Source organism: Urocitellus parryii, chromosome X (genome assembly GCF_045843805.1).
Source record: "Urocitellus parryii isolate mUroPar1 chromosome X, mUroPar1.hap1, whole genome shotgun sequence".
Lineage (NCBI taxonomy): Eukaryota > Metazoa > Chordata > Mammalia > Rodentia > Sciuridae > Urocitellus > Urocitellus parryii.
The window spans coordinates 52,454,490-52,478,007 of NC_135547.1; positions in this window are offsets into that span (position 1 = coordinate 52,454,490).

A 23,518-nucleotide genomic window follows, 5' to 3' on the forward strand; every position below is an offset into this window, starting at 1 on the left:
CCCTGCCCCTTCTATAGAATGATATTACTAGTTCCTTCTGAGTATTTTGCTTGTGATATCTTTTTACAGTAACTTCTCATTTCCTTGTATAGCCATTGTTTGAAACTGTATTATTTCTGATCAGTTTATTTTTATGAGGACAGGGCAGGAGAAGCAACATGTAGGAATATCATTTTCATAAGGATATGTGGGTCAATGATAGAGTATAGGAGATGGCATCTGCCTGGACTTGATAGACACATCATTGAGAATAAGGAGAGAGGTAAGTCTTGTTCTCTTCAGAAGTATCTCCTCTTCAATAAAGGACAGCAGCCAACTTTTCTTATTGCAATGGCTTTCTAGGGTTTATTTTCCTAGGGTTTGTTTCCCCAGGTTTTCTTCCTATTGGGACAAGTTAAAACTTCCCTGTGGCATTTCCGAAATAGCTATGTTATTCAAGGACAAAAAATAGGACTTGTATAATCAGCAACATGATTTCCTAATCTAGGTTCTTACTTTGAGTAGTAGTCTTTGAATCAGAGATGGCATTATGGTAATTTATCTATGTTCTTTTTCTGTATTTACCCAAATTTTCTAATGAGAAAATCAGAAATATAACATATAAGGGAAATGCTATTTTGCCATCTTTACCTGGAGTTAGCATTTACATAAGTGTCACTTTCCTTTTATTTTTCCCTCCCATAGTTTCCTTTTTAGAAGTTGTAGTGCTTATTAACACTTATCTTATATTTCCCCTGAAGTAATGTCTTTTCACTTCTGAATAGATCCTGTCCCATTGAAAGGATAAAAGAAACTGAAGTTAAAATGTAAAGGACCAGGTATTGTTAAGTTTCTAAGCTACACTCAAAGCCTGAAATTCCTGTGGCTGTTAGGACAATTCCCGGGACTGCCCATTAGATAATCCCCCCTGACCACTTAGTTGTTTAACAACTTGGACCCAGTGCAGCTCAGCAAGGTAGGCACCTCAGGGCCTAAACCAATCAGTTTGAATGTCCACCCCGCTTTAGGACTGACCTATCACCCCGCCCAACCTGTTCCCGCCAATGAATGTACTAATCATGTTTGAGAGTTGTTGTTTGATTTTCCCATGCCTCATGATGATTTGCTCTGATGTATGCAAAGCCCCCGCCCTCCCCAAAAAGTGTACTTAAGCACTGCTCAACCCCTGCTCGGGGGTCTTGGCCGCTCTCCCTTCTTGAGTGAGCCCGGAGCCCCAGTGCGCTGGATCTTCAATAAACCCCCTTTTGCTGTTGCATGAGTTCGTCTCTTGGTGGTCTCTTCCTCCGTCGTTCGCCGGTCCCTTACACCATGAGCAGTGCTTATTGGTATAATGTCACCCTCAGAAACTTTCATTTACCTTGGATATTATCATGCCTCTAGATGAAAAATAAGAAGAAAGTGTTTTGTGATTTAGTATCATGTATTTGGCTTCTTCTTATAAGATCTCTGAGAATGGGAAGCTTGTATTAGTTGGTTACAGGTGTGCCGCAGTCTGGCTGGGCACAAATAACCAAGCCGCCACAAAGCCTTGTAGATTCAAACAGCAACTCTTTATTCCCCAACTCTCACCAGCACTGCACACACCACACGGGAACACACTCCCTCCACAGGGCTCCGGGCTCCGTCCAATCTCCCTGAACCCCCTCGAGAACTCACGGGAACTCCAAAGTAGTGGGCGTCAGAGGCGGCAAGAGCGACCCTATTCCCAGACAGTAAAGGTCAAATATACAATACAATCAATCCAGTATCACAGCAGTTATATATAGCTTAACTCAAATCATCATCTCAATGGTTCGCTGGCATCACCTTTCAACCATTCCCTTTGGCAAATGACAGGCATCATTCTGACTGGGCTGTGGCTCTCAACACAGGTGTTTTGTCTGCATTAGTATAATATGCCATATATGATATACATTAATAAATGCATTGAATGAATGCCTTAGGATTCTGAAAAGTGTATTGAAGCCTAAATTGAGGCTCTAGAAGCTATGTTATTACTGGGGGTAAGGTTCTATAATACAAGATGTTCTTATTAAATGGCAGGGTATGAATTGCTTTCTGAAAAAGCTTCAATTCTGCAAATTTGAGACTAGAAAAGCAGGCACATAATTCAACAGTTTAGCTTCAGCTTAGTGTTTCACTCTTTTCAGAAGTGTACTGCTGTCATTTGAGACCTGCCTTAGCCTATACTGCCCCAAAAAGCAAAGTATGAGCCATGGGATTTTGTGTAGATAGTTTATTTTTGCAAATGAATACAAGGGAAAAGAGTGAGGACAGAGATAAGAGAGAAAGGCATCATGTTTCAACAAAAAACACAATAAACAGAGAACAAAATATATAGAACAACACATATTTATTAAAACTTTTGTTTGTACACCTGGGAATCATAGAACAAATAAGGATATTCAAAGTGACCATGTTAAAGGAAAGAAGATATGACTCAAAAAAGTTGATGTTGTTATTGATAAACAGCTTTAGTTGGGGAAAATGAGACTAAAATGTAGACAAAAATGAGTTGTGATTTAATATTCCTGGTAGAACTGATTATTCCCCATCCATTTTTCTCTTGATCTCCTCATCTCTCTTTCTCCATACCTCTACTTTCTTCCTCCCAGAACATACAAATCTGCATGACATGTGAATGCACATGTCTAAACACACATAAACATTTTTGGGGGGGGACTCAAGAAGTCTAAATTAAAACACAGGTCCATTTATCATTAGAAGGTCACTATTTGTTTTCCCTTGAGTCAGCCTGTACTTTGGTCTAACTTTAGTATTAGACACTGTCATTGGTTAAATTGGCCCACAATTTAAAAAAATATTGTGTATGTTTTTACTTGGCTCATAAATTTTAAGTCAAACATTTCTGCTTTGTTCTATATTATATTTCACTAAGATATAATGCACTTTTAAATATTGCTCAGTCATTAGAGAATTTATTTGCATATAAGCAAATAACTAATGTTTTGTGAAGAAAGGAATGAAAAAGAAAGACTAATTTAGAGGTTTCTAAATTGGGTTACTGAATGGATGGTGGTAACATTGAGATATGGAATAAAGAGTATTTTTTAACAAAAGATACTTGTGTTTGTTTTAGACTTTCTTATTTACAGGTGCTTATAAGACAGAGTTGTCTTTCTAGTTAGAATTGGTAGATTTTAGTCTTGAGTATTGCAGATTGATGTAGAGGCCAGACATTTAGGGACCATTGGTACATAGATGATAGTTCCAGTTTTAATTATGGGTAAATATGACCAGATAGACTGTATGGAATTAGGAGTGAAGAGGTCTGGGATTGAAAACTTGGGAAATTACAACACTTAAGAGAGTCAGTAAGAGAAATAATGAAGTAAGGATTTTTTATAAGAGAGCAAAGTCAACAGGATCAAATGTCAATGAGAAGACTTAAATAGGGAGATAAATAAAAAGAGACCATTTATTTTGGACATCAGACTAATGGTTTCAGTAGAGTTTTGAAAGTGTAGCTCAGTGGTTGAGAGCTTGCCTAACATGTGTGAGGCCCTGAGTTCAATCCCCAGTATTGCAAAAAAATAAAATGAAAATAAAAATTAATAAAAAAGTGGAGGATGCTGTCTACTGGAGCAGGAGGTAAGATTTTAAATGGAACTAAAAATCATAGGGTATATAGAGAAAGAAATGTCAATATAAGCACATACACGACTTGTCTCTTTTTATAGTAGAGGGAAGACATGAGATAATAACTGAGCCTAACAAATTGGTTTTAATTTTTATTATTTTCTAAAAGTCATTGAGATAAATTACAAAATAGTAATTTCCTAATAACTATTAAGAAAACATAGAAACTATGTTCTACATTATGTAATTTTAATTTGCCTTTATTTCTGGGAATTTTTTTAATGTAAAGCTTTTTTCAACATTTTTGCACAGTGCACCTTTATCTTAACATGAAAGTGAGATTGGATTTGAAATTTGCTATATTTTAAATGTTTATATATCTTTCACTAAATTATGTTTATAAAACATTTATCCTGGGAGAGAACATATTATTGACACTGCACATGTTATACCCTTTGTGAAAGAGAAATGTTCAAAACTTTACACGGAAAATGGGTTTGAAATAAGGATTTTAATGACAAGAAAGTCAACATAGATTTTGAAATGACAACTTTTCAGCTACATCAATTTATTTGGGATTGCTTGCTCCTATCAGAACTCCAGTGAAAGTATTTCACTAATTTTCTTCTCAGTTATCAGATATATTTTTTTAAAACTATTTCATTAGGAAAGTTTTTAAAAATACCTTTCTTGTCATCCATTACATGTTTACCAAATGTTTCTCAAGCTTCTCACAAAGCTTTCAAAATGTCTTCCTGTATAATATCTGTTCTTGACAACATAAGTCCAAGCAATAAATGATTTCAAAAATTCCTAGACTTTTGCATAAATGAAATGTCAGGTAAGGCCTTTTGCTTATAATAACAAAAATAGATAGACGGATTGAATAAAAATACTATGCATTTGCAGAAAAGAAAATTATTACATTTCATAGAGGGTATCTTTTCATATATGGATTTAACTGTACACTTCTCTAAATGACATCTGTGCTTGTTTTACTTTGCAGCAACTTATTATAACCCATGCTTTACAATTGCAACACAGCATGAATAAAAATTGATGAGCCAGAGTAGAAACAATCAATCATATTTATTGGAGAGATATTTTAGAAAGGTATACAGATTTCAGTTCAGAAATATTAACAAATGTAACTATATTGAAAATTTTGGTATAAAAGAATATTTTATGATAGTAACTTTAATGAATATTACTGTCATTTGAAATATACGTGAAATCATATAAAGTGAATTATTATATTTTTGATAAGTATTGAAAGTGCTCACAAACCAGGCCTGCCTGCAAAATTTTTAATGTTAATAAAACTTGACATTTTAGAGAAAAAAGTATATAGTTGAGTTGAAAATTTAATTCACAAAAATTTTCGTTTATTTATTATCATTTACTTTTATTTAGTATTTTATTAATATATAACTCTGCATTTAGTGCTTAGTACTGTGGTAACATATTTATTATGTGTGAGAGACACTGTTCTGGGTATTTCAAAAATATTATTTAACTTTCATGACCACTTTAGTTAGTCATGTTATGCTGAGGAATATGATGCACAGAGACTCTAAGTAATCTGCCCAAGGGTACACAGTTACTAAGGGGTAAAAATAAGGTGGGCTCAGGCAATATGGCTTCTGAGTCTGTGTTCTTAACCATTATGTTATAATGCCTTTGTGTTGAAGGGTATCCCATACAATCAATTAATCTGTATTTTTATATGTTGTAAAAGATACTTGACAAACTTGTTTTTATTCCCAAAGTTCATTGCGACTTGAAAGGATGTAGTCATGTTTTAACAACAAGCTTAGCAGGACTTGTCTTAATACCGTCTTAATATTGTAGTGCCACACTTGGTCCTTCTCCTTCATTTTACTAGTTCTGCCTGGGTGATCACTTCCACATACATGGCTTCAACTACCCTTTGAGTAATGACGAATGTCTTCTGCCTAGTTTTCTCTTCTCAGCTACAGTTTCACATGTCCGCCCCACAATTTCCACCCTGTTCTCACACACTCAAGCTTCAAACAAGAAGGATGGTTTTGCACACATACTAGAACCATTTAGGAAAAGGGAGGAACAGTTTCTCTCACATGAAGAGAAATGCTTTTCCAGAATGAAAAGAGCAAGTAACAACAAAAAGCTATCCATTACATACTTCCAGGTCAACATTTCAACCACACTTTTGTTAATTAATTAATTCATGCAGAAATTCACTTATTCATATTTATTGAGTAGCTGAAAGAGATACCATTTCAAAACAAGGCCTAATATGTTTCTTGTTCTTGTTCCTTTTACATTTAGTAAGCCCTTTCTTTGGAAAACAAGTTGTTGCTTCTTCTGTGTTTCCATCTCTAATAAAACATTTTTCTTTAAAAGTATTTCTAGGGCTTTCTTTTTCTTTTTTTTTTTTTTAAATTGTTTTTAGTTGTAAATGGACACAATACCTTTATTTATTTATATGTGGTGCTGAGGATCAAACCCAGTGCCTCACATGTGCAAGGCCACAACCCCAGCCCCTAGGGTTTTCTTTGTCCTGTATAAAATGTACAGTAACATTTTAAATAATTTTTATTTTGTTCTAGCAAATGAGTCCTGAGGGTTTCTACTAAAAGCCTTCATTATGGCGATTTTAGTAACATATAATGAAAAATTTACTTTAATATAATTTTATAAACAACCCATTCTCAGATGCATCAGCAAAATTCTGCCTTGTAAATTTCCATGCCATGTTTCTGATTTATTATACATATGAAATTTCTACTCAAAATCAATGAAAGAGAGATTAGAAGAATGAATGTGAAGCCTTTTAATTGTAGGTAATGCTGTGGTTGTTATCTCAGCTTAATAGATAAAGTAGTATTCAGTTCAGGACAAAGATACATCTATGTCTTTCAGAAACAATGGGATGACCACCAGGGATTTACTTAAATGAGCTATGAGAAGAGGGCTTTATAAGAAAGAAGTAGTCCTCCAATAAACAAAACCTCAAGGACTTAACCATTTATGTATTTGAGGAGAATTACCCATTGAGAGAAACAAAAAGGATTTTGAATGAAGCATAGCATCTGCCCTCTGATTGTCCTCTAACCAACTCTCACACATTCATGCCCCAATTTTCACAGAGATGGTCTGTTACAAAAAGGAAAAAAAATTCTAAAGGATTTTCTTTACTAAAATATTTGTAGTGAACATGCAAGCTAAAATACCACATTGAGAGAAGCAGAAGTGGGAAGTAAGTACTGTGTTGCGGTGAATATGCACTTAGATGCACAGAATAGGCCTGTTAGCCTTAGAAGGAAATGGACCAGCACAGTAGTACAGGCTACTGTACTGTATGGTGGTAGCATTGTAAGTTGGCAGTCACAAGATGTGAGGAAAAAATGACTTCCTTAGAATTTGAGCTGAAAGGAACTTGAAAAACTTGGAACTTGAAAAACTTGGAGGTCAGAGGGGAATAGACATTGTGACATTGTTTGCCCTTATTGGATACTGCAAAAAAAAAGTAAAAAATATTTACTTTTGCTTGTTTTATTACTGTATTATAAGCAAATCAGAAAAACCAGGAAACCAAATTTCCTCTGAAAATAAACAAAAAACAAGTTTTAAAAAATCTTTACAATATCTCTCTTCTAAGTAGCTACTTTGTCTTCACAAATCTCCAAAAGCTGCTTCTGAATTCATAAGGTATCATATATTAGCCAATTGTGCTTTTTTATTCATTATTTTTTTTTCTTTTTTTTTTCCAGTTAATCTTCACTATTTCTCTTCTCTGTTACCACACCTTCTTTAAAAATGCTTCCCTTCACTTCTAGGATATCATTGTCTTGTTCTATTTCTCAGTCTGGAACATTCTTCTTGTTTGCCAGCCTTTTTTTCTTTCTTTGCCCTTTAAATGTGAGCACTCTTCAGGGTCTAATCTCTGATCTTTTAACACTTCAGAGATTTCATCCCTTAAAAAGGCTTAAACTACCACCTGTCAACCAAAATGTAAACTGTGGCCTTGATCTTTGAATTTGGCTCCAATGGCAGGCTTACTCTAAACACGTTGCAGCTCTCAACTTGGCATATTTATTTGCATTATATTAATTTGTACCTAGATTGACTTTTGCAGCTTTCCTCAGGTAAGCCTATATTTTAAAAACCAGTATCATCTGTAGGTCAGAGATAATTTCTATTTCTTTTGCATCTTCCCAAAACTTCTGGTGATATGTTTTAAATATGATGAACATTCCATAATAATGAAGCCAGAATTAGGCACTCAGTGTAGGTAAAACTAGTCAGGTCGGATCTAGGAGGCCAATTTTGAGCAAGTCTGGGAAGCTGGAGACTGTCCCCTGAGGGATCTTATCAAGAACCTGCCCCTGCTCCACCCTGTTGCCAAGGTAACCCATCTCAAGAATTTCCCCTCCCTACAGGGAGCTATGAGGTTGTTAAAGTGTTCTAGTCTACTCCACCCTGCCCTTCCCCCTTCAGTCCTTGGGTTTCCCACCCTTTGGCCCTCCCACCAGCATTCCTGAGCCTAGTAAAATGTATGCAGGAAGGAGAAAGATAAGGGGGGAAAAGGCGGGAAAAGGCAGGAGAACAAAGGAAGCCTGGGACATATAAAAAGGGCCAGAATATCTTGTTTCTTGGGATACCAGGATACCAGCTATGGCCCCCTCCTCCCTCGGGGGAGAAGTCTATATTACCCCTTTTTAAATAAACCCTGCTTTAAATGCTTGCCTTGGCGTGCTTCTCTAATGTTCAAACTTCAACATGTGGGGAAGCCAGACTCGTCACTGATAACCGGTGTTGAAAATTTGCCAGGTTGCTTGACCAGAGTATCACTCCATCATTTCTGAGCTTCAACAATGTGCATGGTACTAGCAATATGGAGACACAAAAAAAGAGTTCTTCAAATAACTCACAGTTTTGGAGTAGAGGACAGAAATGTAAAGAAATCTGATGAACTTGTTAAGAAAAATATAGTTTACAGAGGTAAATCATAGAAAGTAGTGAATTCCTATCAGGAAGGTAAGACAAATACCTTCTGATATTTTAGTAGTAAAATATTCATCTGTTCATCTGATAGATGGTAGGATGGTAAAGAAAGCCAGCAAAATACTTGGATAATCCATTTTTTTAACAGTTAAGAACAACTTGTAATATATTTTCTGACATGAAGTAGTACTGGAAACTAATGACTAAGTTCTCCTTTCAGAGTTGACTTGAAATATATCAGGGTATTTTGGAGGTGTTTTATTTCCAAATTTCAGCTGAGATGCATTGAGTACAATAAATTGAGATGAAAATTTGAAATGTAATGGAAATTAAATTTTTACTAATTTTTATTCTATGGAGTTAATCTTTTAGTATATTAAAAATATCAGTAATCGTTTTGTGCCTGAAGTTAGATTTCCTAGTGTTGCAGTGTAATTTGAACCTTCTGGCAAGTATAGTAGTTCTTAGCTTTAGGAAAACTAACTGAAAACTAACTTCCATTTTGTAGTCAGAAAGGAAATTCTGACTACAAAAGCAAAGCTGGGCTTGATGCTTAAAGGGCAAAGAGACTTTTTTATTATTAATTTTCCTCTGGGAAAAAAAAAAACTTTAAAGATTTTCTAGGGTTGCTAAGCTTAAAAATGACAGTTCTGCCTTTAGACATTTAATTGCTGCTTGGGGATAATTACTTGTGCAAATAAAATATCTGTGCCAGTCTGCAATTCTCTGCTGCCATCTGTTGGTTTTCTGAGAAATCTGTAAACTGACTTCTGAGTATAAAGGGAAAATGATGTAAGAAAATAACAGAATTGAAATTTAAGGTCATCCAGTTCAACACTTGGCCTCTACTTTCCACTAACTTATACATTTAAATTACTTTAACAAAACCCCATAGCAACCTACCAAAAGCACAGTTCTATGCTTGTAGGGAGTTTCTGCATTTTCAAAATGTCATCCATTTTAAAGCAAGAAAGACTTCAAGCAACTAAAGGATAGACCAAATTAGAATGTGTATTTTTCAAAATGTAACCATTCTACAACGTATTTAAGCCATGGAACAAAAACTAGCAAGCACATTTTAAGCAAAATCTATCTACTGTTGTTGAAATAGTTGCCATGAGGGTAAAACAAAGGAAATCTGCATTCCTTTTCTACTTGGTCTACTAGGTAAGGGGTATGATTGCTCCCTTTACAAATAGTCCTTTGTGCTAATTTGCTTCTTTTCCTAGACCCTGAATGTAGATATTTTTGCTGTGAAGAAAATAAGAAAATCTGCTTTGTGCATTAAAGATATGCTAGATATGCTCCAAAAAGAACGAGAGGTCAGAGAGTCAGCAATAAAGGACATTTGTGATGGCCTACATCAGTCCCTGGTTGTACTTATGTTTGGAAGTACAAGTTCCTCCTCTCCCGTGTTTGCCATTCCTTCTCCTAGCTCTCACCCCTTTTGAATGCTGTTATTTGTAATTAAAGCCATGCTTTTGGCTTTCTAATCATTGCCTTTTCTGAAAGATTCATTCCAACAAGTAAATTCATCAAGGGAAAGTTTTTCATATAAACATCCCTCTCAGAAATAAACATACTATAGAAATCCTCTACAAATTGAAAAATCTGAATTAGCTGCAATAAATGTGCAAATGTAACCAGAAAAAATCATGTTCTTCTACATCATTATCCCTGCTTTAGAGCCTCTGAACAAAATGAAACAGTATGTAGGAAAATGGCTTTCAGACTAGACATACTGTTCCTCCTACTGTACTGGTTATATGGATCTTTCACATAATAGCTTAGGATATATTATAGCAATTCAGAGCAGTAAACTTATTTGGTGTTTGCACAATGTACTAAGAAAAGGGAATGATAAAATATTCATATGCAGATAAACCGATATATATGCCAAAATTTTGCCCAGAATTGGACTCCTCTTACTTTTAACCTTGAAAAAAAAAAAGAAAAAATAGTGATGCTCTGTGTAATTGAATGAGAGCTACTGTTTCTATAATGTGATATATATTAGTTAAGAAATTTTATTCCCTAAAAGTAAAATTTTTCTCAATGATATTGTTCACCTATTGTGTTTAAATACACCTTCATATTTATATGTAATGGTTTCAACAGATAAACAGAAGTGAGATAATAAAGGAAGAAAAACTGGTAGATCAGAAAGCCCAGAAATGGCAGCAGTTTTGTAGTTGGAGAAGGATACTCACAAGTGTCAAAACAGATAATTACAAGTCTTTTAGTAAGAAGAGGTGTTTTAAACCATGAATTTTACAAATATGTTCATGTAAGTCTCTAAAACTAAAAAAGCTAAAAATAAATCTCATCTACTCTTAAACATTTTGTTTCAATCAGTGCTGATGATACAACTACAGAAAATTGATAGTAACAAAGAATGCTGCTGGCCTAATGATGACATGCACTAGGCAAATGATTCAACTTAATCTTGGTTAAGGCCATTAATATTACATCAGTTACTATATTCACAACCTAGGAAAAGAACTGAGAATCCCAAAGACATTTGTTCAGAAGATTTATAACTATGTGAGACAGTCAGAATAGTAAGAAGTTTTTTTTTTTTTTTTTCCCTGAAGAGGGTAAAGCATCATTATGAGAAATAATTTTCATGTGCTGTTTTGCTTAGAGGAATAAATGGACCCCTCTAAATTTCTGAAATATAATAAATATGTAAGCATATCCTCATCAATAACTCTAAGAGGTCCATTGAAAATTTAATAAAATACCTTCTTAACAAAAAAAGAAACTTTATTTTTAATTATTGATAGAATGAATATTTGAGTATTGCAGGTAATTATGCTACTTGGGAAAGTAAAAGAATGAATTCTCTGTTTTATCTCACTAAATAAGAACATTTATGAAGAATTTATACTTTTCCTGGTTTTATCCTGAGCAATTTTTTATGTATATATCTATCTATTTATTTATTTTATTTTAAATATCTTTATTTATTTATTTTTATGTGGTGCTAAGGATTGAAGCCAGTGCCTCACACATGCGAGGCAGGTACTCCACCACTGAGCTACAGCCCCAGCCCCTTTCATGTATTTGTCTGCACTTTCATAGGGTAACGGAATTAAAGTTATGTGTAAAAATATGTAAACATATATAAACATGTATGTCCACAGATACCCATATGGGCATATACTTCCCAAGAGACCAAGGAGAAAACCCTATAAAAAGTAATCAGTATCAAAAGAGTTATAAAATATTTTTGGTTGATTAAAAATCTTAATTACAAAAATAATGCATGATTCTTTAAAAAAATAAATAATAAGCACAGTCATCTGTCATCTCCCCCTCCTATCCTACGTTCCTTTCTACAAGTAATTGCTATTTGTGGTTTGGTTTATGTCCCTCCTGATATCCTTCTCTTTTTCTTCCTTTTACTTGTGACTATTATATACGTACATATAATAGAGATTCTCTGTCATTGGCCTAGGAGTATACATTTATTGTTCTTCTACCTAGTACTTTGGATTCCACTTAGTAATTTACCTTGAGCATCTAATTATATTAGTAAATATAGAGCAACTAAATTATTTTTAAAATGTGATATCCAAAACTATGGATAGACCATACATGAACTACTTGCTTTAATTTTTTTAAATTAACATGAAAAATCATTTATGGTTTATTATGTTAAGTTTTATACATGTATATATTATGTAATGATTAAAGCAAGCTAATTAATATATCCATCATCCCACACACTTAATTTTTGTGATGAGAATATTTAAAATCTACTCTCTTGTCAAATTGCACATGTACAATGCAGAGTATTATTTAATACAGACATCATGCTTTACAATAGGTCTCTAGAACATATTCCTTCTATCTAACTGGATCCTTGTAACATTTAGCCAACATGTCCCCAATCCTTGCCTCTCTTTCATAGCTCCTGGTAACCACTGTTCTACTCTCTGTTTCTATGAGATTAATTTTTTTTAGATTCCACATATGAGATGGAGCATTTGTCTTTCCATACCTGGTTTATTTTACTTAACATATTTTTCAGTTTCACCCATGTTACTATGAATGACTGAACTTCCTTCTTTTTAAAGGCTAAGTAGTAATATTAATTGTATGTAGATATCATATTTTATTTATATATTTACCTATTGATGGATACATAGTTTGATTCTATATCTTAATTACTGTGAATAGTGTTATGATGAACACGTGAGTGTAGATATTTCTTCAGCATAATGATTCATTTCCTTTTAACTATTTCTTAGTAAAGTACATGCACATGGTTTCCAATCTATTTCTATTACAAATAATATTAGAAAATCATGTAAATATGTATGTTAATATAATCATATATGTATGCAGGATTTTTTGTGGGACAAATTCCTAGAAGTATACCACTTGGCCTGATGGTAGGCACAAAACATTTCAAAGAGTTTTTTCATAAAGCCTCATTTAATGTCTAGCACACTCAGATAAATCTTAACCTTAAAATGACAGAGTCTGCAAGGGATACTTCTTACCACATTTTGTTTGTCCTGGGAACCAAAATCTGTTTTATAATATTCAGGGAGATTAAGCCAACTCATTATTATAGGCACACCAAAAACATGCATGATTTTTAAAGGAAAATTAATGGTTTGGTTGAGTTTGACTGCCTTTATGCATATTATTTGGTCCTCCATTCTTTATACCAATAGTACATGTGCATATATTTTTTAAGAAAACACATAATTTTGAATATTTTACTTGAGTTTTGCTACTATAAATATATACAGTTTTCCACACTAAATATTTTTTGAGATGCCTGGGTATGTAATATATGCAATAGCTTTAGTATGGTTGTGTCTGAGTTCTTCTTTTTCAAGGAACTGTTGATTTTTACTGAGTTCCATGCCATTCTTATAGGGTCTTGATTTAACATCTGAGTAGCCATCTTAAATGTTAACCACCATCTTATGAGATAAGTTTTACTTTCCTGAATTTCCACTTACCTGAACTCCCCTCACTCCCATTAGTGACCTACCCCATAGTACCATAACCCTAAGCCAATCCCAGTAAGACACAACCCCTTGACTCTGGAAAGTCCCATAGTGCCATTGACCTAAGCCAATCCCATGCTGTTTCCACTGGGCTAGCTCTGATGCAAACACCAATAACGCCATAACTACAACTCCAAACCCCTATGCCACAAAAGCTGACCTGAATACCTTGGATGCCTCTTTCCACCATATAGAGGGATGGCCTTTATTTGTCAGCTTTGACAAATAAACCTTTGTATGGATCTCTGCCTGATCTCTGTCCTTCATTTCTTGCTCGCTTGTCTCTTGCTTTCTCACTTTCCTTTCAATTCTGGCCTTGTTAGGATTGTTATGTCCTTGCATCAAGGTTTCTAATCTCAGTTTCTACTAATGAATTTGCATGAACCTTTCCTTAAATAATATCTTCATCAAATTACTTTGACCTGAGGTTTGCTTTCATCAAAAATGCTATGATTAACAGGAGATTTCACTTTAGTCATTTACCTGGGAATGGCAGTTCAACCATGGTTCTATCTGCTGGAGTGCTTTGTGTTGTGTATGTTCTGTATTTCAACAGTATTTTGGCACTGTGTTGATAGAAAAAGTGTCTAAAACATTTTTGGCTGGAGGAGTAAGGAGGACTTAGGCTGATTAAGGTCTGAGCTGTGCACAGCCAATTCTGTGTAATGCCATTAACAACCCTCTGCATGCAGCCATCTGCCATCTCATCCTTCTCCTCCTTTGTACTACACAGGGATATTACCAATATCTCACACTCACTACCCCAAATTAGTGAGCACAATGTTCTATACATGGTTTATTAATATATCTGTTTAATAAATGAATTAATTAATCCTACTGACAAGTTATTCTACAGTGAAGTTTGTCAAAACACTGAAATCTGCCATATTGTTATTTCACTTCAGAGAATTTAGAGTGAATTGTTATAAATGAAAAATGCCTTCTCAAAACTTAATATTCTATAAATCTATCACACTAGTTTACTTTTCTATCATAGGTATGAAAGGCTGGAGGCCATTTTAGGCCATTAAGACACCATTAAGAGCCCCCTACCATTGTTTTACATTTTGTTCTTAGTGCTCTTTTGTCAGAAAAATGGATTGTTCATATTTTAAAACAGTGGTCATAATAATTATTATTAGGCCTTTAGCATTAATCACTCTGTTTTATCATCCATTAAAATATGTGAGAATTATATTATGTAGAAAATATCAACAACTAAAACCTTGACCTTTTCAGTGTTTTAATATAGCACATCCATTCCAGTTCTCCCTGAGTGCCTACTCTTAGTAACCTATGGGGAACAGGTGAAATGGCCAGTCATTCTAAATGCAAAATATTTGAAAGGTCAACTATAAAAACAGTCAATTAATGCCAGACCATAAATTGTCATAAGCTGAGAGCATTAGTTTTCAAGGAAGATGCTATCCTTAGTCACTTTAATGAAAATAGAAAATACCAGGGATATAACCTCTTTTGATTTCATGTAGTGCCTACAGATTTGTGGACTGCTTCAGGTAGCACTGGAGCTATTATAGGAGTTATTTTACTGCAGATGAGTAATGATGCTTTGGATTCTGGACTGGTGTATGACATTTCTTTTTTTTTAATTCTCAATCTCACCACTTTTGATTAAAGCCATCACATCATTTCAGTCAGAATGCTTAGAGTTTCATACACGTAAATGTAAGGAAATATAACTAGGTGTGTTGATACACACGTGTAATTTTAGCTACTCAGGAGGTTGAGGCAGGAAGTTTTCAAGTTCAAGGCTCGCCTTCCTCACTTAGAGAGACCCTGTATCAAAAATACAATTTACAAAAATGGGAGAGGATTTAACTCAGTGGTTGAGCACTTACCGAGCATGTGCAAGGTCCTGGGTTTGATCCCCAGTATGGGGGAAATATGTTTGGCTAATTAAATATTTTAATACTTCTCAATTTTCATGGTTGAAATCAGGTACAAAAACCATACAAAACCAGGTGTACACCTTTTTTTTTTTTTTTTTTTTTTTTTTTTTTACTCTACTCTTCTCCCATCTCCTTTTTTTTGCAGTATTGAGGATTATACCAGAGGGATTCTATCACTGAGCCACATCTTTTTATTTTTTTTAATTATTATTATTATTTTCTTTACTTTGAGAAAGGGTCTAAGTTGCCCAGGCTGGCCTTGAACGTGCAATTCTTCTGACTCAGCCTCCTATGTCACTGGAATAACAGGAGTGCAATTCTATGTGGACCCTTTGTAAAACTGTTTTCAGTGCTTAGAATGTTCTCTTTTCTTTATACCACATCCTCTGCATCTTTCCAGTTAAAGTAGCCCCATGTTGCTAATGGCTATTTATGGACAAATTAGAGAATGTTAAAAAAAATGTCAGTACTATTTATAAATTAACTTGAAATAAGCAACACAACATTGAGTAATAGTTCATCACCTCTTCTTAGAGTTCCCTTTGGTAGTTATGTTAAAAGTGGTTTACATGAGAGACCTAAAACTGCAAATTCTAAATAATTACACACATAGTCACTATTTAGTCCACCAAGTTGTTCAGAGTATTATATACCAGAATAACATAGGCCAGTGGCTGCAGCCTTAAATATCAGTCTTGTTTTATCTGGATTGATGAGATAGACAATACATAAACCTGAGATCCTCTCTTGCTTAACCATTCAGCTCTCAGCCTAATTCAAGACATTCTTCTTTTTCTCATTGTCCCTACTTGGGTCGCACTTGACATTCTAGAGGTATGATTAGAAAGACATGCCTTTCTTCCTTAATATCTAGGATAAACTGCCCATTAATGCTTACTTTCACCAGGTTTTAAGTTAGTCTATTAATTAAATGAAGGACAGCATTATTTCATCTCTAAGTGATATCTGATTGTTATCTTCGATCTTAAAAAGAATGGGGATGAAGAGTGAAGAGGAAAAAAATTTTAAAAGGAGAGATCCAAGACAGGAAAAAATTTACTTTTCCAATTTGTTGACAAGACATGTTCTTTTCCTAGTAAAAGTGATATTATTTTCTTTGGATAATCTCTTACTTTAAGAGATGGAGCCTAGTGGGAGATTTAAGTCCTTGGAGACATGCCCTTGAAGGGACCAGTGGGACCCTGGCCACTTCCTCTTTCTCTCTTTCTCTTCTCAGCCATGATGTAATAAGCACTTTGCACCACTGTGTTTTCCCTACAATGATGTGCTGTCCTGCCATAGGCCCAAAGCAACAGTGTCAACTGATCAACAGTAGAAAACTAAATAACACCTTTTTTGTGTGTTTTAGAGGCCTATGTTATTTTTTCTAATAAATCTTTGTATGCATTGATGTTAATTGCTTACCTAATATCCTTGTCTTTTTCTTCCTTATTATCAGACTAAATTTTGAGAGAAGGGAGTGGCAATGTGCCTAAATGAAGGGAAACTCCATTTATCACACCCCCTTGCTACTGGGCATGCCATATAACTTTATTCTGACAAATAACATATAAGTAGAACTTTACTCTGCAAGGCCTCAAGGACAGCTATTGTTTTTCTGACAAAAGGAAGAGACTCAGCTATAGCAAGCATTTTCTCCTTTGTCCTTTGCAAATTCTAAATAATTACATGCATAGTCACTATTTAGTCCAACAAGTTTTCTTCTTTCATTTGATAAGGCAGAGAAACAGAAGGAACTTGACATAGTAGACATATATTATCATCCTTGGACTATTTACTTATAGATTCCTTTTTATGTTAGTAAAATAAATTCTTACATATAAGTCATTATTTGTCAGGCTTTATATAAGTATCTCTTGAAAGTGATTCTTACCAGTATAATCTGTGAGAAAATTCTTCTTCTTGGGAAGAGAAAACAATAGGTAGAGTGAGAGGCATTGAGGGAAGCAGAGAGACAGATAAGGAAAAACAGAAAGGGGAAAGAAGAGAGAACTTGAATTTTTGTTGTCTGTAGAGTTGAGGGTAGACCCTTGATTCTCCCTAGAAAGTTAGGGTGTGTGATTAAAACCAAGTTTATATGTCTTAGAGTAATTCAGTGATAGAGCACTTGTCTAGCATAAGCAAGACCCTGTGTTTAATCCACAGCATCATAAAAACAATACAACAACAACAACATTGATACTATCATAAGTGGGTGATATTTATCATAAATAATAGAATTATAATAATTTGGGTAATTCTTACATTTTTTTCTTACATTTTGGATAATTCCTAATGAGGATAAAGTGGCTGAATAAAAATTTAGACCAAGATTGAGATAAATGAAGCAGCAGATAGGGAAAAGGACAAAGACATATAAATGGAATGAAAAGGGAGAAAAGTATAAACATGACAATTACTTCATGTTCTAAGTATAATAAAAGTCCAGACTGATTCAAAATTGTTGGAAATGAGTAAAATAGTATGAGAAAGAGTGAACACATTTTGTACATGGTAGTACTCCCAAGTTATCACTTATGAGAGTATAGCATTCATCCCCAAGGGAGAATTTTTTTGAGAGTACTTGGCCTAGACTAAAGGAAATAAACATCGCTCATATTGGCAAAATCTGAATCTTGACATGCATTTGTCATTTACTCCCTATAATTCTTTGTCCTGTGGATAAAAAAGAAACTTAGAAACATTTGAGAAACTGTTATTTTTGCTGCATTTGGGGAAATTCAACTGTGATTTTTCTTTGATATATGCCATTAGGATAATCTTATAAATTAGGCTTTTCTAGTATGTGGCTTATAGTTCTCTTATTTCCACTAAATGAACAAGATTATGTAAGATACAATTTTACTATTTTATGTGTAGGGACATTTATATATGAATTCATGAAGCAAATTCATCAAATTACTGGGACAGATGGTTTTGCATTGTCAAGTGCTATGCCTAATAGACTGTATATATATATATTCTTAGACAGTTTTTTCCACTTTTTAATAACATGAAAGATTATTTCTTCTGACAGGCATATGTATTTCAGATGTCTTTTTTTAATAGTTTGATACTTCATATTTATGCTGCTTGATAATACATTTCACATTTTTAACAGGCCTAGCACACGTTTTACAGATGGGTGGGAACAGAATGTACAGCATTATCTTATATGAACAAGCAGGAAAATTTTATTTAATGACTTGGTTCATGGGAGGGTCAAAACAATATTGATTCAATAAAAATGAGCAAATGTGCCAATGGGAAAATTAAATACATGCCACAAAAATGTAAAATAATCTAATGATAAAATTTTTGTATTTTCACCTTTTATTTTGTCAATATCTAGAGATATTTACTTTATGAACAACAACCAACATTATGATATTGATGAGTCTGTCTAAACTTAAAGATAAAAGCATGATCACTGAAGTCAGACAAAGCTGTGTTCAAATACTGAATCTGCCATTAAAAATTGGGTTGTTTTGAGCACATTACAGTAAGGTGGAGATAATCACAGGTTGGTATAAAGATTAAATGATACAGCATTTACAAATCATTTAGCCAAATGTTTGAAATAGATATTATAAAATATAAAGGATGAGGAATAAAAAGGTAGTCAAATTGAAGAAAGAAGAAACAATTTTTGTCTATCCTATAGAATATTCCTGCATGCATTAGAAAAGTATGTTTAACCTTTAGAGTGTAGGCTTGAAAACTCACTAGCAGCTTTCTGTAAAATCAAAGTCTAAAGGTATAGCTTTATCCAGGATTTGGAAACTTTGTACCAGAATGCAGAGCTGACAAGCTACTTGTAGACTCCATTCCAGCCTTTACTTGCTCTTTCTCCCAGGTATCTTTACCATGAAAAACATATATAAGCCATAATTCTGTCTCAACATGTACCCCAAGTAGGTATGTCAATAAATTTCTTCTGGACAAATATAGCTCCTTCTATGAAAAGGGTTCCAGTGGCAATATTTTTATTCATATCACTAAAAAATTAGTTGAAAGAAACTTGTCCAAAGAGTACAAAATTCCCCTCCAAATTCTCTATTTTGTGAAAAGTTGGCCATAGGAAATACTATATCATCCTAACATCAAAGAAGTATATTCCAAAATTCTGATGCTAGTAAAAGGTCTTTAAAGACTTGCCTATTAAGGGGTTATACTGAATATTCTTCATTGTGATCATATTTACTTCTGTGGAAGTAATTTGAGATATCAGGGAATCCAATCCCACCTGGGCAGAACCTGAAAATGAAATGTATGGGAACAGAATGTACACAGTATGATATACTAGCTAGGAGCCTGGATTTTGGTATCTAATAGGATTAAGTTTTAATATAAATCTTGGTCTCTTATTTATGAGTTATTTGGTCTTTGTCAAGTTTCTTTACTTCTCTGAGCCTTAAGGTTTTCAATTATAAATAAAGATAACACTAACTTGAATTTTTTGGGGGTGCTGAGATTTGTACCCAGAGACACTTTACCATTGAGCTACATCCTCAGCCCTTTTATATATTTATGTTTTTATTTTGAGATGGGGTCTCACTAAGTTGCTTAGGGTCTCACTAAGTTGCTGAGGCTGACCTTGAACTTGTGATCTTCCCACTTCAGCCTGCTGAGCCACTGTACCACCATGCCTGGCAAGATAATACTAACATTGCATAAGAATCTCTATAAAGAGCTGGCATATTGTAGTCACTCAGTAAATAACAGTTATTTTTATTGACACTTAATGTGTATTCCTAAATGGCCAGTATTTATTATGTCCTGCAGTGGCCAGGGTCAGTCAAGTTAGGTCTACCAGGGGAGAACTAAGTTCATTTATGCTGTATCAGGACCCTGAAAGAATTTTCAGACCTTTTTTGCACATAAATGGATGAAGTTCTTACATACTATTGAAAGAAATATTGACAGAAGGCAAATGTCAGTATCCTTGAATAGAAGTAGGTGACTTATTTAGGTTGCTATCACAATATCAACTTCACTGTTTGCTTTAGAAGGGTAGGACATGTAACTATGTATCAGACTTCAAATATGATGCTTTCTTGTGAACACTGGGAATCTTTAAAATTGCAGTTACAGTTTTCAAAGTATGTTTTCTTATATCTACCACCAGTACACTATGGTATTATGCTTCCAGGAACCCTGAGTGTTGCATAAACATTAAGCTGTGTCTTTGCTTCATTCTCTTCACAGAGAATCAGGCACACAAGGAGGTTAAGTGATTTGCCCAAGGCGGTGTGTTGTGCCAGTAACAGAACTGGGAATTAAACCAGAAGTCAGGCTCTCAGGTAATGTAAAACCTAGAAGAAAAAAGTCCTTTTGTTGTTGCCAGGTCTGTTGCTTATCTTGTTTCTCTTTATACTGACACATCAACTATACTTCCTTCCTTTATGCGCTGGTTCAGTGTTTGTCTGGCTGTTCTAAATCACTGGTGCTCATTTTAGATGAGAAACTATGAGAAAGTAGAGACTGCATTTATACAATAGAGACAAATGGAATTGACAGTTAGCACTCCAATAAGTCTGTGGTTCTTTTATAATCTGATGAAACCTGCAATAAATGTGACTAGAAAATCACAATGTAAGGGAGGACTGAGAATTTCTTACAACAAATAATCACCTTTGCACTTCCCCTTTCAACATTACCATAGTTGAAGAATAATTTCTCTCGTCTTGAAGCAGAAAAGAAAGATATCCTGAGATTTCTGTAGGTTACTATGATTAATAAAGAATATAGGCATGACTTGAGTATAGTTTATATTTATGATGCATATAATTATTGAATAAATTTATTAGTCAATACTCAATTTCATAACCCTCCCCCTGTTGAGGGGGGAAATTCACTTGGCAGATACTTAATCTTTTAGAAAAAAATGAATAAAAACTCAAGCATTCACAATTTCATCAACATATTAATAATTAAAAACATGCTGAGATTTATAAAATATTTCAATATATCATTATGTTCGATACATACAAGAGCCCTATCAGGGACATAAAATCCCATTTTGTATCCCATTTTGTTTGTGATCTGCTTTGACATCTGAGTAGCAAGTGGCAGATTTAAAATTAAGGAGCAATGCCTCCTTACATATAGTCCAGGGTACTTTCCATTGTATTATGCTGCCATAAAAGCTTTCAGAGGCATGATATCTGGACTAGTGAATTCAATCAAGAAAGACTACATTTCCATTTAATAGCCGCAGTGCCTCGGGCCAAAATACCATGTCACTTCTCCACATGTAGCTCTAGATTACACATGTAGCCTCCTAAGAAAAAGCCATACCTATCGCAACATTTGCTTTAACTTTAAATGATCTTTATTTCTTTCTAGACTGCATAGGGTTAGTGGTCCAGCATAAATTAATATGTATCTTTTGTATATGTTTTGTTATTGTTAAGATGTTTTCTAGTTATATAAAGCTAATAGTTTTCACACCAATGACTCTTATAATTTAATGGATATCCAAAGTCACCTCTATATAAATTCCTGTGTCTTCCTGTTTCTCACATTGCTCTAAGTCAGGGATGAGACAGTGGTATGCTGATAAAATGATTTGGGAGAAGGTGAAAAAGTTCTGATTTGTAGCATTTGATGATTTCTGTGGTGTATATACTCTCACCATAGCCAATTTCAAGCTGCTAATGTGATAATATTAAACACAAAATTGAGAAGTGCCCCAAACTCAGCTGTTGTAAACTGCTATGAGTCAGTTGTAGACCACTATAGAGAGGGAGGAAGAGAACATGAAATATGAGAATATGAATAAATAGGGTAAAGTATTTATTCATTTATTCAAACATGTATTCAACACCTACTATATAAAAGGAGTTCTGTTAAGTGCTTATGGGAGGGGATAGAAATAATAACATCTACACTTTTTGAGTGCATACAATTTGTTGGGTAAAATGCTAGTTCCCTTATGTACAACTCATTTCATCTTCATAGTGTACACATAAAATATGCATTATTGCCTTTGATTTTCACCTGTGGTCAACTTTAGTCCTCAAAAAGTTACCCAGTGCATGGAGAAATGAGAAGTAATTCTGCCAACAAAATTTCATTTGGGAGGTATGTAATATCTAAGGTAGCAGCTTTGGTGTTTAAATTAGCAGGATCCCATAGAAGATTTAAATGGGAGTTTGAAACCACTCACATTATAATGGGAATTATACCTCTTCTTATTTAAAATGAGATTAATTATAAATTTTTATTCAATATGGTCTACTTTTTTGTATGAGTTATTGAAACCAAGTCAGTTTTACTTAACCACTGAGCCATATCCCCCACACTTTTTTATTTTTATTTTTTATTGTGAGACAGGGTTTCACTAAATTGCTTAGGGTCTTGCTTATTTGAACTTGCAGTCCTCCTGCCTTGGCCTCCCAAACTGCTGGGATTACTGGTGTGTGCCACCACACCGGGCAATATGATCTGCTATCTTTATACCACATATTCGGTATTGGAATGAATCATAGCAGGAAGGTAAATTTGAGTATTTTAATGGAAAAAACAGAAGCTACAAAATATACAGAAAACATTAAAATGTATAACAATAATGAAAGAACAATTGTGTGTGTGTGTGTGTGTGTGTGTGTGTGTAAGAGAGAAAGTGTGAGTGAGAGGGGAAAAGAAATGGATATAACTCATTTTTCCATGTATAAATAATGCTTTACTCTGTCCACACCATTCTTAACTTTCAATCTTTGATGTTGATCTGTCAGTTCAGGGTGCTTTGTATTCTCTTATTAGAAGTGATAGCATTATATGTATGGCTATAGGTGGTTTGGGGACCATATATCAATTACAGTGTTTTTCAGTCTTACAAAAAAAAAATACTTTTATGGCATTGCATTCAAAATGGGAATGAAATAGGTATCAAAATATTACACTTTTCTTGGTGGACGTTTTATTTTAAATTATGTTCCTGTCAGAATGATAAAATAAAATGTTCAACTACAATATTACTAAGGG